A 19,866-nucleotide genomic window follows, 5' to 3' on the forward strand; every position below is an offset into this window, starting at 1 on the left:
ATGGCACCATGAGACACATGCAAAGCTATTATTAACCTCTAGGATTCAGATCTGAACCAACACTGGATGCTGTTTCCCAAAATCAAACTCTGAGCATGGAACTTTTGCAAAGCAAACCCCAGCTCCATTTCCCACCTCTCTACCTGTGCCTGTGCCCAAGAAACCCATCAGCAGAAGGAGCTTCCCAGGTGGGCTTGGGGGAGCTCTGCTCTCAGTTGCAAGCCACTCTCACAACTCTCTAATGTAGTGTGGTTTCTTCATGGCCCCTGCAAGCTCTCCCACTGCAGCAAAATACATCAAACAGACAGGGAGAGACCTCTAAAATCTCATTGCTCCATCAGCCCTTCAGAGGCACAAGGAGGGCACACACTAAGGGTCTCTGCTGCTGTACCACACCTGCACTGCCCTCCTTGCTTCTCTGCTTACCTTACCTGTTTCACCTGTATTAAATTGAAGAAATTCCTCCATCAAAACTGTACAGTTCTATTTCTTGGGTCTGTTCTCTTCCTTTGTGCTAAGGCTGCTTCCTCTGCAACTCAGAGACTCCAGCATGTCTTTGAAAAAGTGCAGTTGGATTTAATGGCATGCAAGTAAAACACATATAGAAGGACTGAGGAAAGCTAGAGCTGTACTAAACTAATAAATAATGCTATTATTGCTTCCTCGTCTGATCTGAAAACCAGTGAATGGCTTTTGAATATTTTAATTTAATAGCTATCATTTCTTTTTTAGAACAAGCAATTTTATTTCATCTTCGTATCACATGCCATTTTTGTCAGCCCTGTGGCCAGGATAAGACATTTTCTGCTCCTGTTACAGATAGGGGAAACTGAGGCAGGAGAAGTGTAGACCAACACTTGCCAAAGTGGCTGTGCAGTCACCAAAACTCCGTGATTTATCACCTGGGTTGCCAAGATCCTTGCTGTTGGCAGCTCCTACGGCTTTCGCCAGAGAACGTGGGCAAATGTTATCTCCGAAAATCAGGCTCAGGAATAAGTGACACATTAAATTGCTCTGTTTGATTTCTCAAGGCCCTGTACAAGCAGTGGTGTCTCTGTCCCGCGTTCTAGTGCTCTGTTCAGCATCTGAGCACCATACAAAGCTGGAAGAAAGCAATAATTTGCTTGTTTCTAATTTGCATTCATTAGTGCAACCAATAGTTGAACAGAAATAATGTGATAAAGTGAAAACAAGGACTTGAAGCTCAAAAACTGTCATTCCTTCATCCCTCCAGCCCTTGTGCTCACTAGAGTGCTCTTAATCCCAGCACCAGTCACTCAGAGTGAACCACAGCCTTGCAAAACTGTCCTTTCCCTCCCACTCTGCTGCACTGAGCTGCTGGACATCAGCATCAACCCCCCCTTCACCTCCCACGCTGCCATATCCCAACCCAGCCAAGCCAGGGGATTCCCCTCTGCACAGCATCATCTTGGGAAGAGCTACACATTGCCTGAAGAAGAACGCCCATGGTGTGGAGAAAGCCTTGGAGGACTATTCAATCACCTCGTGTTTTTGCAACACCTATCTACCCTTCCCCAAAAATTCCATGGGAGGAAAAAAAAATCAGTACTTAGGTTTGCTAATTTTAAGCTGATTACCATTTGTAAAACCAGTGGTGAGAAAACCAGTTATCTACACACTGTTTCTGCTAGTTTGCCCATGGGAGCAGCAGGCTTGGAGCTTGCTCTGCCAGCACTTTATTCTCGCAGAATTGAACCCTGCGGGGTACTGTGTGTTCTCTGAAAAGCACTGAAGTAAAACAATACTGAAGGTGCTAAGGACCTGTCTGGAGCCATTCAGCACCTGGCAAGATCAAGCTACAGGTCATGCCTCTCCCCTCCTAATAGAAATTGCTTTTTTTGAAGGGACAAAACAAAAAAAAAAAAAAAGAAAAAAAGGAATGAAATTCCTCCCCAAAATATATTTGAAAAACCAATCTGCCTTTGCAAGAGAGGCTGTAATTGAATCCCAGCTGAACGCAGCTGCAACTGGGGTGAGGTGCCAGCGTCATGAACAGCATCTGGAAAACCACAGAGAACCGCAGAGTGGGGTTGCATAAGCTGAGGAGCTCTTTAAAATATATGCGTGTGACTCTGTGTGTGTGTGTGTGTGTGTGTGAGTGAGTATGCACGGGTATAAATAACACATAGAAAGCTAAAGCGATGATTCCAGGCCAGAATAGCAGGAGAAAATGGCGACTGAGCCTCCCAAACCCTCTGACTCCACACTCATCCTCCAGCTCCCTGCGACCACGACCCTCCTGCATCTTTGTTCTCCGTCATGCCCCGCGCATAAGTGTGAGCCTGAGAGTGTTTACTTCTCCTCTCCATCTCTCCGAGGGATATGATTCACACGTTTTCAGATTTATTTGAGCAAAATGCAATAAATATGCTGCCTCAATTTTAACTGCTGGAATGCAGCCAGGGTTTTTAATGAATCTGGCCTGTGCGATTGAAGTGGTCCAGGATCTCAAAAGCTCTGGGCACTGTTAGATTATACACACAGACATGCACACACACACACACACACACTCACATCTCCCCGCACCTCCCCTTCCCTTGGGGCTCTCTGAGTCACATGCAACTGCAGGTTTTTCAGATTCGGCTTTGGTTAAAATTAGCAAAAGCCTTTATTATTCAAGAAGAGGAAGGACTCCTATCACAGCTGCTGAGAACTGCCATATTTTTCTTGGATTTGCTGTATCAACCTATTATAATTTGGCTTTATCTGTTATTCTTTGTTTCCCTAAAATATAGTAGCAAGGCTTGGTCCTGTCAACACTGAATTTTAATTACAAGTTCGTGAAGATCACTGCATTATTCTGTAGCTGGACCATCATGGATTTTTTTTTTTCTCTGCAGCTGGCATCTCTACAGTTTCAATCATTTATAGTGATGTTTTGCAACAAGGTGCCATCAGGTCTCTGCTGAGCGAGGCACTAGTTTTGCAGGCTTGAACAAAAGATGTATTTCAAGGAGCTGTAAACACCTTGTTTTAGTTACCAGAGCAGGTGGCAAAGGGCTTTCACACCAAAATCTGAAGGCATATAACTCAAGTCTGGATATATGAAGCCAGCCACAAGGTTCATTCTATTCACAAGCTGCGTGCATTTAAAAGGAAAACAAATCCAGGAAAATTGGTTATGATATAGTAAATATGGCCCGCGTCAACTCAGCAGGAAGGTTTTTGGCCAGATCCCAGGAGACAACGGACCGAAATTGCCATGACCCGTGGGAACAGGCCTGCTCTGGTAGAAATACAGTGTCACTGCTGGAGCTGCGCCACTTCTAATGGGTCCAAACCGAAGTGGAGGCGCGCTGCCAGGGCCACATGGAAAAACCAGAGGATGTCAATTCTCCCGTGCCTCCATCTGCGGATAATTGGTTGAGCACTAAAATTCACAAGGAAAATTTTGTTTTAGAAAGATGATAAAGTGAACAAACAAAAGACAGGAAATTAAAATTTATGTAAACACAGTGGTTCCCAGAGCAACTATAAATGAGCCACATTGCATATATAGATGAAGGCATAAAAGTTAATACCATGTGCAGCAATACCATACACTAGTAGGTACCCTTGGGACCGTGTTACATTTGCTACGGGACCCATAATTTTGAATGGTTTGACTTTTACGCTTTTAAAGCCTCAAACACAACATTGCACCAACGCCAGGTGGGAATACGGCATTTGCTGTTTATTTGCTTGTTTGCTTAAAAAGAGAAAGGACTGTTTGAACAGAATGAGAGACAAGTCATAATTTTTCTGACATTCCCTAATGAAAACAGAAGTTGAGGGCTTTGATCTCGAAGATACCCAAATAGTTTTGTTGGGGAGCTATTCCTCCTCACTCATTTAGTAACCACAAAGTGAGATGGCAGGAGCAGAGAGAACAGATCTCCTATGGAGGTAGGGCAGTGTCTGCTCAAACAACGTGTTACAGCACAACGTAAAGTACAAGGCTTTTCCCTGAGTAAATGTGGGAGTGCAGAAGGGATCAACCTAGCCATGTTCTGAAATGCCTAAACTGCTTGGAAACATGCCTTCAGCTCTGCTCTTCTATTTTTTGCGAGTGGTTACCCTGAGTTTGATTCTCTGCTCCCTCATGCAGTTGTTGACATCAGTAACATGGGTGTAAAATGTCACCCGATCAGAAGGCAGCCAGCATTCACCTTGCATTTGTATTCATGACTATACAAGGAAGAGGGCAGCAGCAGGTCAGGCCCACTGAGATCCACAGAGATTACTTTGTCAATGTGGGATGTTTATGTTCTGATGGGGTGTTTTATAATCGACTCTTAAAACCGTGCCACAGCCTATTTGTTCTGGTTTCATGGCAGGGCAGATTGGAACACAGGAACTGTGGTGGTTTTCCAGGGTTACTCTTTTTTAATTATTTTTGTTTTTTAAGGCAAAGCATTGCATTCCTCCCTTCAGCTTTTTGCTCAAAATTTCCAAAGCGTAAAGCATTTGGTTTAGGATCACACTTAGTTTTTCAAGTCTGCTCATCCATTGATGCAGGCACTAATGCTTTCCCAAACCACACAGCAATCATGTCCTCCTTTCTGTCTCATACCAGTCCCAGCTTCTTCCCATAGTTTCTCTTTTTTTAGACTGAGGCACCCACATGCATCCATCACAAGACCTCCTAAGGGCACCTCTTCCCTGTCCCCATCTGTGGTGGGTTGACCTCAGCCAGCTGCCTTGCACCCACTCAGCTGTGCTCTCACTCCCACTTTTCAACAGGACAGGGGAAGAAAAAAATGTGAATAAACTTGTAAAAGTGGCAAATGAGAGAAGTTAACATGCAAAATTTTGCACTGGACATTGTCAGTCTGCAAAGATGATGTGATGCCTGTGTAAGATCTCCGGTGTAAGGGAAAATGTGAGCTGAAGGAGGGAACAAGTACTGCACTTGATCCAGGTGCCCTGGTGCAGTGAAGCCTGGGCTTGCACCCCTTGGCCATGAGCACCACCTACTGACACCTTCATCTGCTGGGTACCTCTGTCCTACTCCATCCTGACAGTGCAAGGACAGGCTGTGTGATGCCACCTGGAGAGCTGAGCCATCTGTGCCTCCAGATCCTGTGCTCCAGAGGAGAGGCACTGCTTCCACCCATCTCAGCAACAACCCTGGGATGGAGTCTGTGACAAGGAATTGGGCTGGGCAACAGGAAAGTGATTCACAGAATCATAAAACCATTAAGATTGGAAAAGACCTCTAAGATCATTGAGTCCGACCATTAAACAAGCACTGCCAAGGCCACCACTAACCCTGTCCCCAAGTGTCACATCTACACATCTTTTAAACCCCTCCAGGGATGATGACTCCACCACTGCCCTGGGCAGCTTGACAACCCTTTCAGTGAAGAAATTTTTCCCGACATCCAATCTAAAACTCCCCTCATGCAACTTGAGACAATTTCCTCTCGTTCTATCAAAAACTGCATCTCTTGCTGACTTACTGTGAGGTGGTGGTGGGATTCTTTTTCTGCTACTCGACTTCTGAAGGTTTGGGTCTGACCTAGCCAATGTGGGTAACTCAGGGGCAATCAGTTGTACCCAAGCACAGGCATCTAGACCAGGTGGCATGACCTGACCTCTGGAGATATCTTCTTCTCTCTGTTGATCGTCTAAAATCCTAAAATAATTTAGCTTAGACATCATTAAGTGAACTTGAAAACATTTTGAGTGTTTTTGTTTCCCATTCCATTTCCTGTTCTTAACTCTTTTTCTTGCTTTCTCTGTTTAGTGATGTGGCTTATTTCTCATTTTTATGTCTATCGTGACTTGCATAGTTGGGACTCCAGCATTCATTGAATCCAAACGCTTCATCTAATTAATAATAATAAAAAGGGAGAGTGATATACTCTTTGTAAAAAAATTTAACTTTTTTTTTTTTTCCCTAATTCCTGTTCTGTTGAAACAGCTCATTTCTCTTGGAACGCAATTGAAATGTCATTAGTATTTTCATTAGCACGATGACTGATGACACAAGGCAGGCAAGTAGATTTGGGGCCTAGGCTGATAAATGTTCATGACGTTTTTGTAAGTCTGTGCTAAACACTTGAGAAGTCACATGCCAAGTGGTTCCAGATCGTTTGAAAAAACAGAAGGCTTTTTCTTTTTTTTTTTTTTTTTCCGCTTTAACTCCTGGAATGAGAAACAGCCGCACAGCGATACAGAAATAGCACAGAAAGCCCTGGAAGTGCCCACCAGTTGCTCAACACTTTTTTTTTTTCCTGCATTGAAACAGTTAATCTTCATCAATGAAGATATTTTACTGATGTGTCTTTGGCATTTCGTGGGGGATTTTTTCCCATCTCTGAGGATTCACAGCTCTAGATGAAATGGCTCTTTTGTTTGTGGGAAGGAGAGAGATTCCTGTGGAGAAACCCAGTTTAAGACCTAACCATAACTTAGGCTGCCTTGAGAGGCTTTTTTGAGAGGTTGAGCTGGATTTAAGTGATACATGTGTGTAACCCATCATGGTGGTTTTGCTTCCAGAGTATTTTCCCAACACTAAATGAACAATGAAGAATGGATAAACAAGAGGGAAGAGGAAATGTTAAGCTTAGTTAGTTGTCTCATCGTTCTGAGACATACTGCCTTCTTTGCTTTGAGGTAGATTCAAACACAGATGCAGCAAATTATGCACTTAGGGGTGGCTTGTTCTTCTATCTTTGGGTAGGCTATATTTATTTCATTGATTCCTTCTGTACATACTAGCAATTGCAGAACTGTGTCCCGTAAGTTCCTGTGTTTTTCTCTCACATGCAATTTTAAACTGCTGATTTGATAGAATTTATTATTATTATTAATTGTTATGCTCCATTTACTGGAATTAAAAATACATACTTCTTTATAATGCCAAGCCAAAGACCCTTCCCATTGGACAGAAAAAAATTATTTCTAATTTTCAACCTGAGCAATCCATCCTAAAAGATTGGGGGAAGTTTCCACAGTTTAAACTTCCTGCACAGATACCTGGCTGCAGCCTTTTTGCCTCCCATTCAGGGAAGAGTTGACAGGACATGTCTGTGCTGCTCCTTCATTGGTGACAAGGGGATATTTACAATGATGAGATATTTCCCTACCCATAAGAGACTTAGGGACAAGCAAAAATGAAGGCTCAGGGCTTCAATTCCTTTGCCCACACGTAGTTGTCAACTGTCATTTGAGATCCCTAAGATATCCTACCTGGCCTCCAGCTGCTCTTGCAGGAGGGCAGAGGTCTTGTCTGAAGCCCTTTATCATATATACCAGCCTCCCTTGGATGTTTCAAATACTTCAGGGCATTTCAAATACGACCAGGTGCTTGTATAGACTTTAGACTCCCGGCCCAAGGGTGCTCCATCCACATTTGAGACTCTCCTTTTGAGTAGGAGGAATTTAAATTTGAGTGGTGACTTGGCAACAGAGCTTCAGAGGGATGGGATTGTCCCTCTCACCTGAATCTGGATATTCACAGCATGAGATTGCTATGTTAGGTTTCTCCTCTTTCATTATGGTCAGTGAAAGTTTAGCTAATGGAACCTGGAACGTAAATAATGTTGCACTAAAGTAGACCCAACTATTTTAGATGAAATAGCCACTCCACTTTCTGACTGCAGTTATTTCATTTTTGTAACCTTAAAACACATAGCTCTCAAGTAAACACAAGGGTTGCAGACTCCTGAGTGAGATGAACCACCTATGCCCTTTGTTATTAAAAGAAAACAGTGTCGGGAGGGTGTTAAGTACAAATCCAGATATTTATGGTGACAAAATTCAAAATACCAAATTTGATTGACCTGTCTTCTTGGGCTCTTGTCCCAGTAGAAGAAAATAAGGCCTGAGTGCCTTTTCACACCCAAACTGCTAAATAAAATCCTTTTAGATTTCTTCTTCTCAGAATTCTATCTTTTCTGCAAAACCTCCAAGGCCAGGTTTTACAAACAATTGTCTGAAACTGGCACCTGTCCTTTTATCAGTCTATACTGGGACACAGTACACTGGAGTCCAGTGTATTTCTGAATGAAGAAAATACACTATTAACCTAATTTCAGGCATAAAGGTTGGAGAACTCATGTTTGACAGTTTTCTGATGTTCATTGGTTTTTCCACAGTGCCATGGCCTGGCCAAAATCTCGGTCAGGGTCAGAATTTCAGTAGATTATGTCTCTTTTACATCTTTCCTTTTGGGCAATAACATTCTGCCACGCCAGGAAAGAAATCATAATTAAAAAAAAAAATAATCTTTACTTGTATAATCTTTGCTTCATCATGATACCCTCTCAGAGTGGATGTTTAAAGGGAACATATTCATGCCATGATCCACCATTCTGTATTTTGTCTGCCTGGTGCTATAAAATAAGCATATAATGCTATGGGGAGATCAGTTCATTGCTTGAAGAACCTAAAATATTCTGTTTTGGCTCCAGTAAATGTGAAAACTGAAGACAAGCTTGCACCAAAGCTGTGCAGAAAAGCTCCCTGCAGATTTAGAGTGACTCAAGCATAGATGTGCGACCTTAAAGTTGATAGCATAACTCCAAATGTCAGCGGTTAAGAGCATTTAGGTTTTCCCAGTATGCTCTCTATTCTGTTCCTTGTCAATCTGCTTTTCACACGTCTGTAATAAGTGATTTCCCTCCTCTATCTTCTTTCCAATCTATTCTTTGTCTCCTACTTCCATCTATTTCTCTGTTTCATTCCACTTTGCACTCTTCACCTCTTTAACCTTTTCTTCATTAGTCAGATCCCTTCTTGTGTCTATGCTCCATGGAAGCAGTCTCTGACCTTATTATATGTGGTCTCTTTGCCATCCTTCTTCCACTGTTGTAGGAAGCAGTCTCCAGCAAGAATTTTAATGAAAACCACTCCCAACAAAGTATTTCCTTCAGAATTTTCCTGTGAAAAGAATGTAAAACTGAATATTTTACGCTAAAGTTCTTAGTAGAGCAATAGTGTATCGCTGAGGTTTTTTAACAGGATACAAGGAAAAGGATGAACTTGAGGAAAAATTCTGATTTCTATATCTAACTTTTTTTTTTCTATTCATAGCAATGTTAAGCTGTTAAAATAAATCTATATATTGTACTGTATTTGATAACTTTCACATATTTTAGTAGTTTTCAAATGTCATTAGAATAGAGGAGGAATTAAAGTCCTGTGTACCATAACGCTGTTAAGATTCTTTGTTGCTGAGTTTGTCAATACCACCTATGTGCTTACCTGTATATCTGTTTAAATAGCTTCCAATGTTCATATTGCAGGCAATTACTCTGGTTCTCATCATGAAAGGTAAAAATACCCCATATCTATTGATCTGAAACACAGAAGAGAAGAGAGAGGAAGAACGATAGATGCACTCCCAGTGAGCATTATTTTTCATCTGGGTTGCTGATAAAGCAAGCACTCATTTTAGTGATAAATCAGCATTAAAGTGGGATGAATGGACTCAAATTTTAAAACAAAGCCAACGTGAGACCTTCTAAAAATATAAACTCCTCCGTTACAGTCTTCTAGATTGCAGGGTCTATGGAGACTTCTATTAAGTGTTGAGATTTTACTTCAAATGCATGTCATACCCAGAGTATTTCTCATTATATGAACAGGGGCATAACTTTTTACAGATAAAGAAGAAAAATGACATTACTAGGCTGCCCTACCCAGCAGGGAAAACACAGCTTAAGAAGTCAGCAGCCTTGGATAGCTCTTATCAGCTCTACCTTTCAGCCCATCTTCATCCCACCTGTCCCCAGGTGCTTGCTGTGGTGGCTTGGCCACCTTTGCCTGCAGCTGCAGTGAGTACAGAGGTGTGGACCCCTTGGGTGATCAGTTCAGATATTACTGCACAAACTTTGAGGGTGGAGGTGCCCACCTGGTTCTCTTCTTCTCCCTTTGTGTAGCCGGATGTGTTGCTGGGTTCAAGCAACGCCCCTGTTAGAGTTTACTTTTCCAACACAGATGTTCGCCACAGGACTACTTAACTTGGTGTTATGCAAATATAACATTTAGGTTAGCAAGAAAAATATATCAGCTGAATTTGTTTATCAAACAGATACTGTCTTTTGCTGAATGCATACGTAGGGAGAACGAAACCATGCTGTTTCTGCAGGAGCGCTGTGCTGTGTTTTCTCAGCGGAGGGCTCAGCTGAACTTGCTCAGCAAGATTTTTGCTAATTATTTTGCTAACTTCTCCTAGTTTTCATCACTTTTCGTACCCTGGATGTGCCTGAAAAATGACTCCCATCATTACACCAGTCCAGCCCTTGTGCACCATTCGTCCTTCCCCCCACCAGCAACTTGACTCTTCTGCCTGTGCTTCATGCCAGCACTCTCCTACCAAAGCTGCCAGTGTCCCATTTAATCTGTGATAAATACGAACTGCTCCCAACTCCATTTGCCTAGGGGATATCAGCTCTATCTGCCACATTTAAAAATGATCATTCCTGTTGTTTAGAAAAACAACAACTCAAAATACCACCCTTGACTTTTCTCATTACTTACAGACAGAAATTTCCCCATCTGTCTTTCCTCAGCTGTGTTCTCAAGAAAGAAATCCTGTCTTATGTTTTCTTCCTCCCCACTGAGCAAATCCTCATTCACTGTGACAGCTCATCTCGGTATGACTACTTTTTCTAGGTAGTTCCTTGCTCCTAGCTGCAGGTCACTTAATTTCTGCCCCTCAGTGCACCTAATGGCTTTTTATGTCTTTAAAAAAGAGCCCTTTGGCTCACTCTTCTGCCTACCCATCCTCCCTGAAACACTACCTTTTCATTTCACTTCTTTCATAGATTCTAATTTTTCTCCTCACTCTCTGTGAGAGAATTTAGTTCTTCATCACTGTGTATTAAATCTTTCATTCACTGAGATATTTAATGGAAAATTTAATTTCTCCAGCACCATTGGTTTCTGTCCCTCTTGATTGTGTCAGTCTCCAACAACTGTAAACTGTAATTTTTTATTCAACTAAAAGTTTCAATCTCTGGATGGGTAAAGTCTTTGATTCTGAACACTTTTCCTTAAATTCTTTCTTACAAGGCTGGGGAACTCAGAGCCTTTGACTCTGAATTAGTCTTTTGACCCTCTGAGTTTTTCTTTCATTAAGTTTATTTATTGCTGTCACTGGCAGATAAGTACCATGTTCTTCTACTTTGATCTGACTTCCACTGGAAATCCTCATTTCACATGTTCATTACCTCCTGGCATAACAAAATCTGATGATTTCTTCCATGGCGTTTCCAAATCCCAGTCCCACTCAGTTTGAAGGGCTTGGTGCCTGGGAAAGGTACTCAGGGGAGCTGGGGGAGACTGGACAGGAGCACTTTTATAATCCCCTTGGGTGACAGTCCTGTGCTGCCCTGGAATGTGAACTGCTTCCACCAGCTCCTTTAAATGTTCGTCTTTGGCTACATGTAAGACTGAGTTTCCAGACACACCACACTCCATCTCCAGTGACTGAGGCTACATGTCCTTTATTACTTGGTCTCCTGACTAACACTCAGTATGCAAAGGAGGAAAGAAGAAAATTATATGGGGGATCCATGTTTCTTCCTGTACCAGCAGAGGAAAAAAGGAATCCCAAAATCCAAAATCCAAAGGCAAAGGTCAAGACTCCATCTGCCAGGAAGTCTAATACATTACAAAGATAGGTTTGAAAAAGACAGGAGATCAGCCTTTTGAAATTGAAATTTCAGTTGATCATCCTCTGAGGCTGCATCCCCAGCAGCATGGGCCGCAGGTTGAGGGAGGGGATTCTCCACCTCTACTCTCCTTTGATGAGCACCTGCGTTGCTGTGTCCAGCTCTGGAACACCCAGCACAAGAAAGATATTATGGACCTGTTGGAATAAGTCCAAAGGAGGCCATAAAGGTGCTCAGAGGGCTGGAGACAAGCTGAGAGAGCTCGGGATGTTCAGCCTGGAGAAAGGAAGACTCCAGGAAGATCTTAGAAACCCTTCTAGTACCTAAAGCGGGGCTTAGAAAACGGATGTAGGGGGAATTTTGACAAGGGCCTGGAGTGACAGAAAAAGGGAGAATGGCTTCACACTGACAGGGGTCAGAGTTAGATTAGCTATTAAGAAGAAATTCTTGCCTGTGAGGGTGCTGAGGCCCTGGCACAGGTTGCCCAAAGAAGCTGTGGCTGTCTCATCCCTGGAAGTGTCCAACGCCACACTGGATTGGGGCCCTGAGCAACCTGGTCTAGTGGAAGGTGTCCCTGCCCATGACAAGCGGTTTGAAACTAGCTAGTGTTTAAGGTCCCTTCCAATCCAAACCATTGGGTGATTCTATAATTTTAGGGCTGTGCAATGGGTTTTTGAGACTCATCTTGATGATCAAGAAAGTTAATGCTTCCTTACCCTGACTTCTCCCGGGGTTTAACCCTTCCATGGATAATGCTAACAACTATGTAGTTATCAAACATTGCATGTCATGCTCCACATGTCTCTGGGACACATGTCCCCAAAGTGGAAGAGGATCTGAAGCCTCCACAGACATCTCCACAGTTGTACAGAGCAACAGCAGCTGCTCTGCTCAAGTGATGCCTTGCGAGGCTTCAGGTATTCAGCAGTTGCCACTGTGCTCCCTGTCAGGAAACACAATTATCTTCATAAAGAAGTGAAGAGGAAGACTCACACCACATTTTGTGAACTCAGGCACAGAGATTCACCCAAGTAGAAAGGAATGGCAAGACGCATTTAACCTCATTAGTTTCAGTAGGGCTGACTTTGTGCAATCCATCAGTGTACAGATACATTAGGGGAACTAAACTATTTCCACATCTCATTTACATAATGGATGGGATGTGAAATGAGTCCTATGGAGAAGAAGTGCCCTGGAGGCACTAAAGTTTATCACAATATGTAAGAGTTCTTTTAGATCATTGCATTAAATTTCCACTAACAAGATAACGAATTAATTGTCTGTATTACTGTACTAACCCAAAGCGGATAAAGTGTATGATTTCAGCAGAGGAAGGCAGCTGTTTAAGACAGTTTGGTGGTTATAGGAGGAGGCAGAAGAGATTAGTATGTCTCCCAGCATTTGTGTGCCATGATGCCAGCCCTGATCCTGCCCCTTTAAGAAATCTGGCTCTTCTCTAATCTGATGTAGGACTTGAGCTTTATTAGTGAAGTGAGGGAGAATGAGTAAATCAACTGTATCAGACAAGCCTCAGGACATCTGGAAATTGATCATTCTGCAGAAATAAGCACTCTGTGTTTATTAGCTGGGAGTTCATCACTATCGCTTCTCTTTATTCAATTCCTAAGAGATTTCAAAGCTATCATCATAGCATTAGCTCTTCTGACTGTGCTACTGCAGATAAAGATCAGAAGATCTATCTAATGATGGCTTTCTCAGCCTCCCTCTTTCTTTCTCTAAAGCTATCCTGTTAAAAAAAAAAAAAAAAGGTAGGAAAATAGCTGTAATGAAATAAAGCAGACTCCATGTCTTAAATTTTTGCCCATTGGCAATGGGAGTAATTTTCTTTTTTGTATTATTATTCTATAGGAACTTGGTTTTATTCAGGGGTACATGTTCTGCAGAATAGAAAATTCCTCGTAGAAGAGGTGGAATTGGAAGTTTTTAATGTGGTGGCGGAAAAGGGAAGAAGATAAAAGGACTTAAAGCCAAAAAGCAGTGCTGTACATTGGAAGTACCAGTTATTTTAAATGATAATACACGTCAAATAGAAGCCAGGGAAATGAATTCCATAAGTTAGAAAGGTAATAATATTACTTTAAGAAGAATAATTACTTTCCTTAACTACATTTATCACATAGTAATTCAGTTCTCCCTTCTGGAATATGATGCAATGCCAAACTTTTGACTGATTTGTTTGAAACTAGCCTGAAGAAAAGATTCACCCAGATATGGGGTTTCTTCTGGTTCTTTACTCCAAACTGAGGAGTTATCAAAATGCAAATACTATGACTAACTCCATGTTTAGAAGTGCATTCCTGTACATCTGCATTTCATAGCTGCATTGTGCAAAGACACTGGGAGAAAAAAAATCGTCTGTAAGAGTTTTCCAATAACAATGGTCGGAGGCATAAACAATTTAAGTACAGCTGTGGATTTCCAGAAATCTGTAGGGATTACAAATCCAATCCAATGAGCTCTCAAAAGAAAAATCTTCCCTATCAGAAGCTTCACTGAGATCAATTTTTATCAGCCGATTTTCTCCGTTTTCCAATGGCAAATTAACATTTATTATCTCTTCTGAACTGGCACTTAGAGCTCCAGCCTGGGTGCACATTGTGCTAGATTCTGTATACAAATTAAAGAAGAAAAGGTGGATGTTGTCCAAGAGCCTTTCTGTATAAGTACAAGATGAGAGAAAACAGATGAATGCAATAAGCAGAGTGATCATGATTTAACAGTAAAGCAAGGAGAGTTAATTAATCCATTTGTACAGAGACTGGTACAATGGAGTTAGACCACATTACTTGCAATGTTAGCACTTAATAACAATAACAATAATTACCAGGTCTTCAAAATTAATGTATTAATTATCAGTTAGAGCTCATAAGTTGCTTAGCCAGTGAATAAAGAATGCCATAAATCTCTAAGAAAAGGCCAGTTTCAAGTCAGAATTGTCTTCCCTCACACAAAGGCTTTCTGCCAGTAGGCCCTGAACGAGAATTACCCTTTCCCTGAATCACCCTTTTACCTGTGATTATGTTGATTATTTATTTATAATCATACCATAACGTTGTATATTCTTGACAAGCTCCTTTATGTCTGTCCCTGCTTTTGAAGCTTCCCTTTCTCGTTATACAGATAATGATTGATTTCCTCCCTGATTTGCTGCCCACTGCTCACTTGCAGGTGCACGTAGCATTGTCTGTGCTATCGGTAGGACTCAGGGTACTTAAGGTGTGGGTCTTTCATGGGATGAAGAGAGCTCTGATTTGAAGGAAATGCACAAAGATAGGTGATAAATAAGGTCAGAATCAGGCCACCAGTGTATATCATAGAATCCTAAAATGATTTGGGTTGGAAGGGACCTTAAGCACCATCTCGTTCAACCCCCTGCCATGAACAGGGACACCTTCCACTAGACCAGGTTACTCCAAGGCCCATTCAACCCAGCCTTGAGCACTTCCAGGGATGTTCAGCTTCTCTGAACAACCTGTGCCAGTGTCTGACCACCCTCACAGGGAAGAATTTCTTCCCAACACCTAATCTAAAACTTCCCTCCTTTAACTTAAAACAGTTCTCCTTTGCCCTGTCACTTTCTTGCTGTGCAAAACATCATTCTTTGGCTTTTTTATAAGCTCCCTTTAGATACTGGAAGGTGCTCTAAGATGTCCCCAGAGCCTTTTCTTCTCCAATCTGAACAATCTCAGCTCTTCTCAGCCTGTCTCAATAGCAAAGGTGCTCCAGCCCTGTGAGCATCTTCTCTTTCTGGAGCAGTGGCAAAGGATAAAATATACTGGATTAATGAATGTGTATGTGTGAATTTTAAACTCTTACTCTCCTGTGATTGTGTAGCAAATGATTTATTTTCACCTGATTCATAGACAGGTTAAATTAGGGCCTTCTCTTCCATAAGGCCTTCTGAACAGAGCAATCCAAATGAGAAAAAAAAGTCCAATGAAAGGTGATGATACCACACCAGCAGGTCCATACACTCAAGGAATAGACCTTCCACCACTACAGAGTGCATCAAAGCCTTGTGAGCAAATTGCTGCACTTGTGTGGGTTTCCAGCTGTGCCTCTGAGCCTCTGCATTTTGGTATCCATGAAAGAAAACTGATGATTCTTCCTTATTGGCTTCTCCAGATTGATAAATTCCTCCTCTTCCTCAATTTAGATGAGTTTTTCAGTGAGGTGAGTGATACAGGCTGAAGAATCCAAGCCCCTAAAGCAAAAGACAGATGTCTGAACCCATGATTCACCAGTGATGAGCTGCAGTTGGGCCATATAGACTTTGAAGTAATTCATTACATTTGTGTCTCTTCTGTAGGGGGAGGATTTTCCTCAATGATTTGTATGACCTTGCTAAACCCAGATAGGTGGTAATTGAGCAGCAACTACTTCTTCAGAAGAAACAGAATAAAAATATTGAAAATATTGACTCACCCCAAAGGCAGTAAGCAGCACTTTGGTCTTTGACCTTTAAGCATCCTAGGGTAGTCAATAACCTGGCTGTTAGATGCTGTGCCTGCCACTGATTTTGATTTGGGAGTAGTTTAACCTTGAACCAAGATCCAAGTAACCACGGCAACAGGAAGTTGGCCTCTCCATCCAAGGAGTGGGAATCCATAAATCAAGGTCCCTAATGCAAACACTGTGTGCAGGTAGAGATTTGAGAGGATAAGTGGTTTGTGAGGGATTACCTTTAAAAAAATGAATGACTATCCCTTGATATGTTGAAACACAGCTTCACAGACTTTTTTTTTTTTATCAATAGAGGTCAACAGGTTACAGCTGCATGTTTTCATACAGCTCTTTATAGAGGCCCTTCAGTTTAATTAGAGCCAGATGTTGAATTTATGAGGTTGTTAGCATTATTATGTACCACATGCACATGCATATGTGTGTATGTGTATTGATACATGCACCCACAAACGCCCATTTCTTGTGCACCGACTACATTCATGAATAAATAACATTAAGGCACAAACTCAAGACCTGGTGAAACCTCAGGTTTGCATATGCACAGTTCCACAGTGGTGAGATCCCATAGGTGTAATTACCTAGTCAAATATCCCAGTTATTCTATGGGACACTGTTTTATTCCATGTACAGTGCTCACCTAATGAACAGCTATTTGGTAGCTGGATTTTCCTCTTGCTATTCAGTGCGTGACATCATGTCTCATTTATTCCACATTTCTAAGCCTTGGTATGAATAGATGAATGTTTCATGAATGTTGATAATTTTATTTTCACAGGACTGCTCTTGAGATGAGGGGTATATTATTGTTCTCATTTGCACTAGAGAAGCCAAGCAGAGAGAGATTGAAGTTTAATGGATACAATTTGAGATGCTTAATACCAGGTTTGAGGCTCCAGGAGGATGTGTAGTCTAATAGGCAGAGACTCCTCTGTGTATTTCCACAAAGCCATGACCTGTAATATTGTCTCATTCATGGCTATTTCTACACTCAGAGCTTTTGTCTCCCTTAAGTCCACAAGTTGATATATCAGGTCATGGGTTCATCAGGAGTTCTATTCCAAACTGGCCTACTCTGTAGCCTTGTCTTTCAGACTCCTCTCACCAGAGCAGTTCTGTGCCTGTATCTGATAGAGATTTCTTCCATGTTGTCTGAGATAACCCGTAGATGTCCTGATATTTCTCATTTCATGAGCCAGAGACAAAGGTAGGGACTGTTCATAGCAGCTCCAAGCAGCTATGAAGGAATATATGTATAAGGAATTTTTGGTTGGTATCTGGAGTGGCAGAGCACAGCCAACAGACACAGAGCTTTGTGCAGCTGTTTCTGGCTCTGCTTTGAGATCTTGATATTTTAGGAAAGGAGCACCAGGAGCAACTGAGGGAGCTGGGGAGGCTCAGCCTGGAGAAGAGGGGGCTCAGGGGGGACCTTCTGGCTCTCTGCAACTCCCTGACAGGAGTGGTGGAGCCAGGTGGGGGTCGGGCTCTGCTCCCAGAGAACAAGCAATAGGAGAAGAGGAAACAACCTCAAGTTGTTCCACGGAAGGTATAGATTGGATATTAGGGAAAATTTCTTCAGGGGAAGGGTTGTCCAGCCCTGGCACAGGCTGCACCCAACAGTGATGGAGTCCCCATCCCTGGAGGAATTTAAAAGTCGTGTGGATGTGTCACTTTTGGATATGGGTTCTTGGTGGCCTTGGCAGTGCCTGGGGAATGTGGGACTAAATGATTCTATGGTCGTAGCTGTAGTTGTCAGAGTACTTGTGGAGAGTTTTTGAGAAACAACCAGGTGCTATCCAGGTGCAGTGGGGGTTCATTGCCACAGGGGACAAAGGCCCACGTGTGCTGACCTGAACTGCTATGCAGGGTTGTTTGCTGCTGGCCTAGGGCTTGGATCACACCAAACCAGATCAGAGTGGCAAATTAAAACAAGGATGTCCAGAGACTTTCTTGAATGACCCAGAAGCTCCTGAGCAATGTCAGATACAAAAAAGAAGCAAAAGGGATTGGCCCAGAGAACTACTATGACCAAGTATGCAGGGATGGGCTTAGGAAACCAAAGTTTATCTGGAGTTGAATCTGGGGCAGAACACCAAGAAATGTTCCTACAGGTTCATAAGCAGAAAAAAGTAGCCTAGGGAAAATGTGTGCTCCTTGCTGAATGAAACAGGGACCCTGGTGGGAAAAGACCAGGAGAAGACTGAGGTGTTCATTGTCTTATCTGCCTTGATTTCTACTGGTAAGACTGTGTTTTGAGAGTCACATGCCCCTGAGACAGGTGAGGAAAGAAAACTTATTCTTGATGGAGGAAGATCTGATTAGGGAACAGTTAAACAAACTGGACGTGCATAAGTTCATGGGATCTGGCAGGATGCATCCAAAGTGCTGAGGGATCAGGTTGGCATCATTGTGAGGCCAGTCCTGGTTGTTTTTGAAAGGTTGTGATGATCAGGAAAGGACCTTGAGAAGTAGAAGAGAGGAAATGTCATCCCAACAAGGGCATGGAGAAAAGAAGCAGAGACCAATAGGCTGGTCAGTCTCATCTCAGTCCCCGGGAGTTTGGTGTAGTAAATATTCCTGGAGAGTATTTCCAAACATATGAAGGAAAAGAAGGTGATCAGGAGTAGTTATCCAAAATCTATGAAGGGGAAATCACACATCACCAATATGATGTTTCTTATTTTGACTTTAGCAAGAGTTTTGGCACTGTATTCTATTAGCTTCTCATAGACAAAATCATGAAATACAGACTAGGTAAATGTACACTGTGATGGACTGAAAACTGGCTGGGCTCAAAGGGTGTGATGAGTAGCACAAAGTCCATCTAGAGACCAGTCACTAGAGTTGCACCCCAGGGTTCTATACAAGGACTACAAGTATTTAACATGTTAATTAATGACCTGGATGTTGGGGTAAAAGACACCCTCAATGAAACTGGAGAAGTTCAAAATTGAGAGGAGTGATTGATATACCAGGGAACATGGACATACGGAAGGCCACAAGGATTAAGGATCTAGGGCACCTCTCTTATGAGGAAAGCCTCAGAGAGCTGGGATATTCAGAGGGATCTTATCCATGTATGCAAATATCTGATGGGAAAGAGCAGAGAAGATAGATCCAGACTATTCTCAGCGGTGCACAGGAACAGGACAAGAGACAGTGAGCGGAAACAGAAACACAGGTTATGTCTGAACAATAAAATTTTACTGAGGGGATGAGCAGGTTGTACAGAGAGGTTGTGGATTCTCCTTGGAGATATTCTAGACTGACCAGACATGGTCAGGGTAACGTGCTCTGGCTGACCCTGCTTGAACAGGGTGGAGTGGACTAGATGGTCTCAAGGGGAGCCTTCCAACCTTAGTTGCTCCGTGATTTTTTTAAATCTCTGTATAATTTAGTTGCCAAAATCTGATGCATTTTATCTGAGGAACACGTGCAGGTAGACATTTGAAAAGGAAAGGAATTTATGAAAGATTATTTTTGAGATAATCCCATAGCTGTCCTATGGTGTTGAAGGGCACAGAGACTGGGAGAGGTTTTCAGATTTGAATCACAGCAGTTTAAATTTGACACGTTTACAGGCAAACAAAATGAGTACAAAATATGAGAGTTTCAAAAACATTGTTAAGGGAGGAATCTACCTGACAGAAGAGCATAACTTTTCTTTTTTCTGGAATATTTGACTTCTTTGGTGTATTTCTACTGCTCATTTATTATTCTTCATTGTGAACTCTAGATAGAAAAATGTATGACAAAG

The 19,866-nt window shown here is 42.2% G+C and overlaps 1 protein-coding gene across 4 annotated transcripts in view; it reads left to right on the forward strand.

The window, feature by feature from the left end:
- Window positions 1–19,866, forward strand: part of SETBP1 (SET binding protein 1) — a 268,127-nt gene that overhangs the window by 236,935 nt on the left and 11,326 nt on the right. The window lies entirely within an intron of this gene.

This window comes from Corapipo altera, unplaced genomic scaffold, assembly GCF_003945725.1.
Source record: "Corapipo altera isolate COAL_440 unplaced genomic scaffold, ASM394572v1 61553, whole genome shotgun sequence".
Classification (NCBI taxonomy): Eukaryota; Metazoa; Chordata; class Aves; order Passeriformes; family Pipridae; genus Corapipo; species Corapipo altera.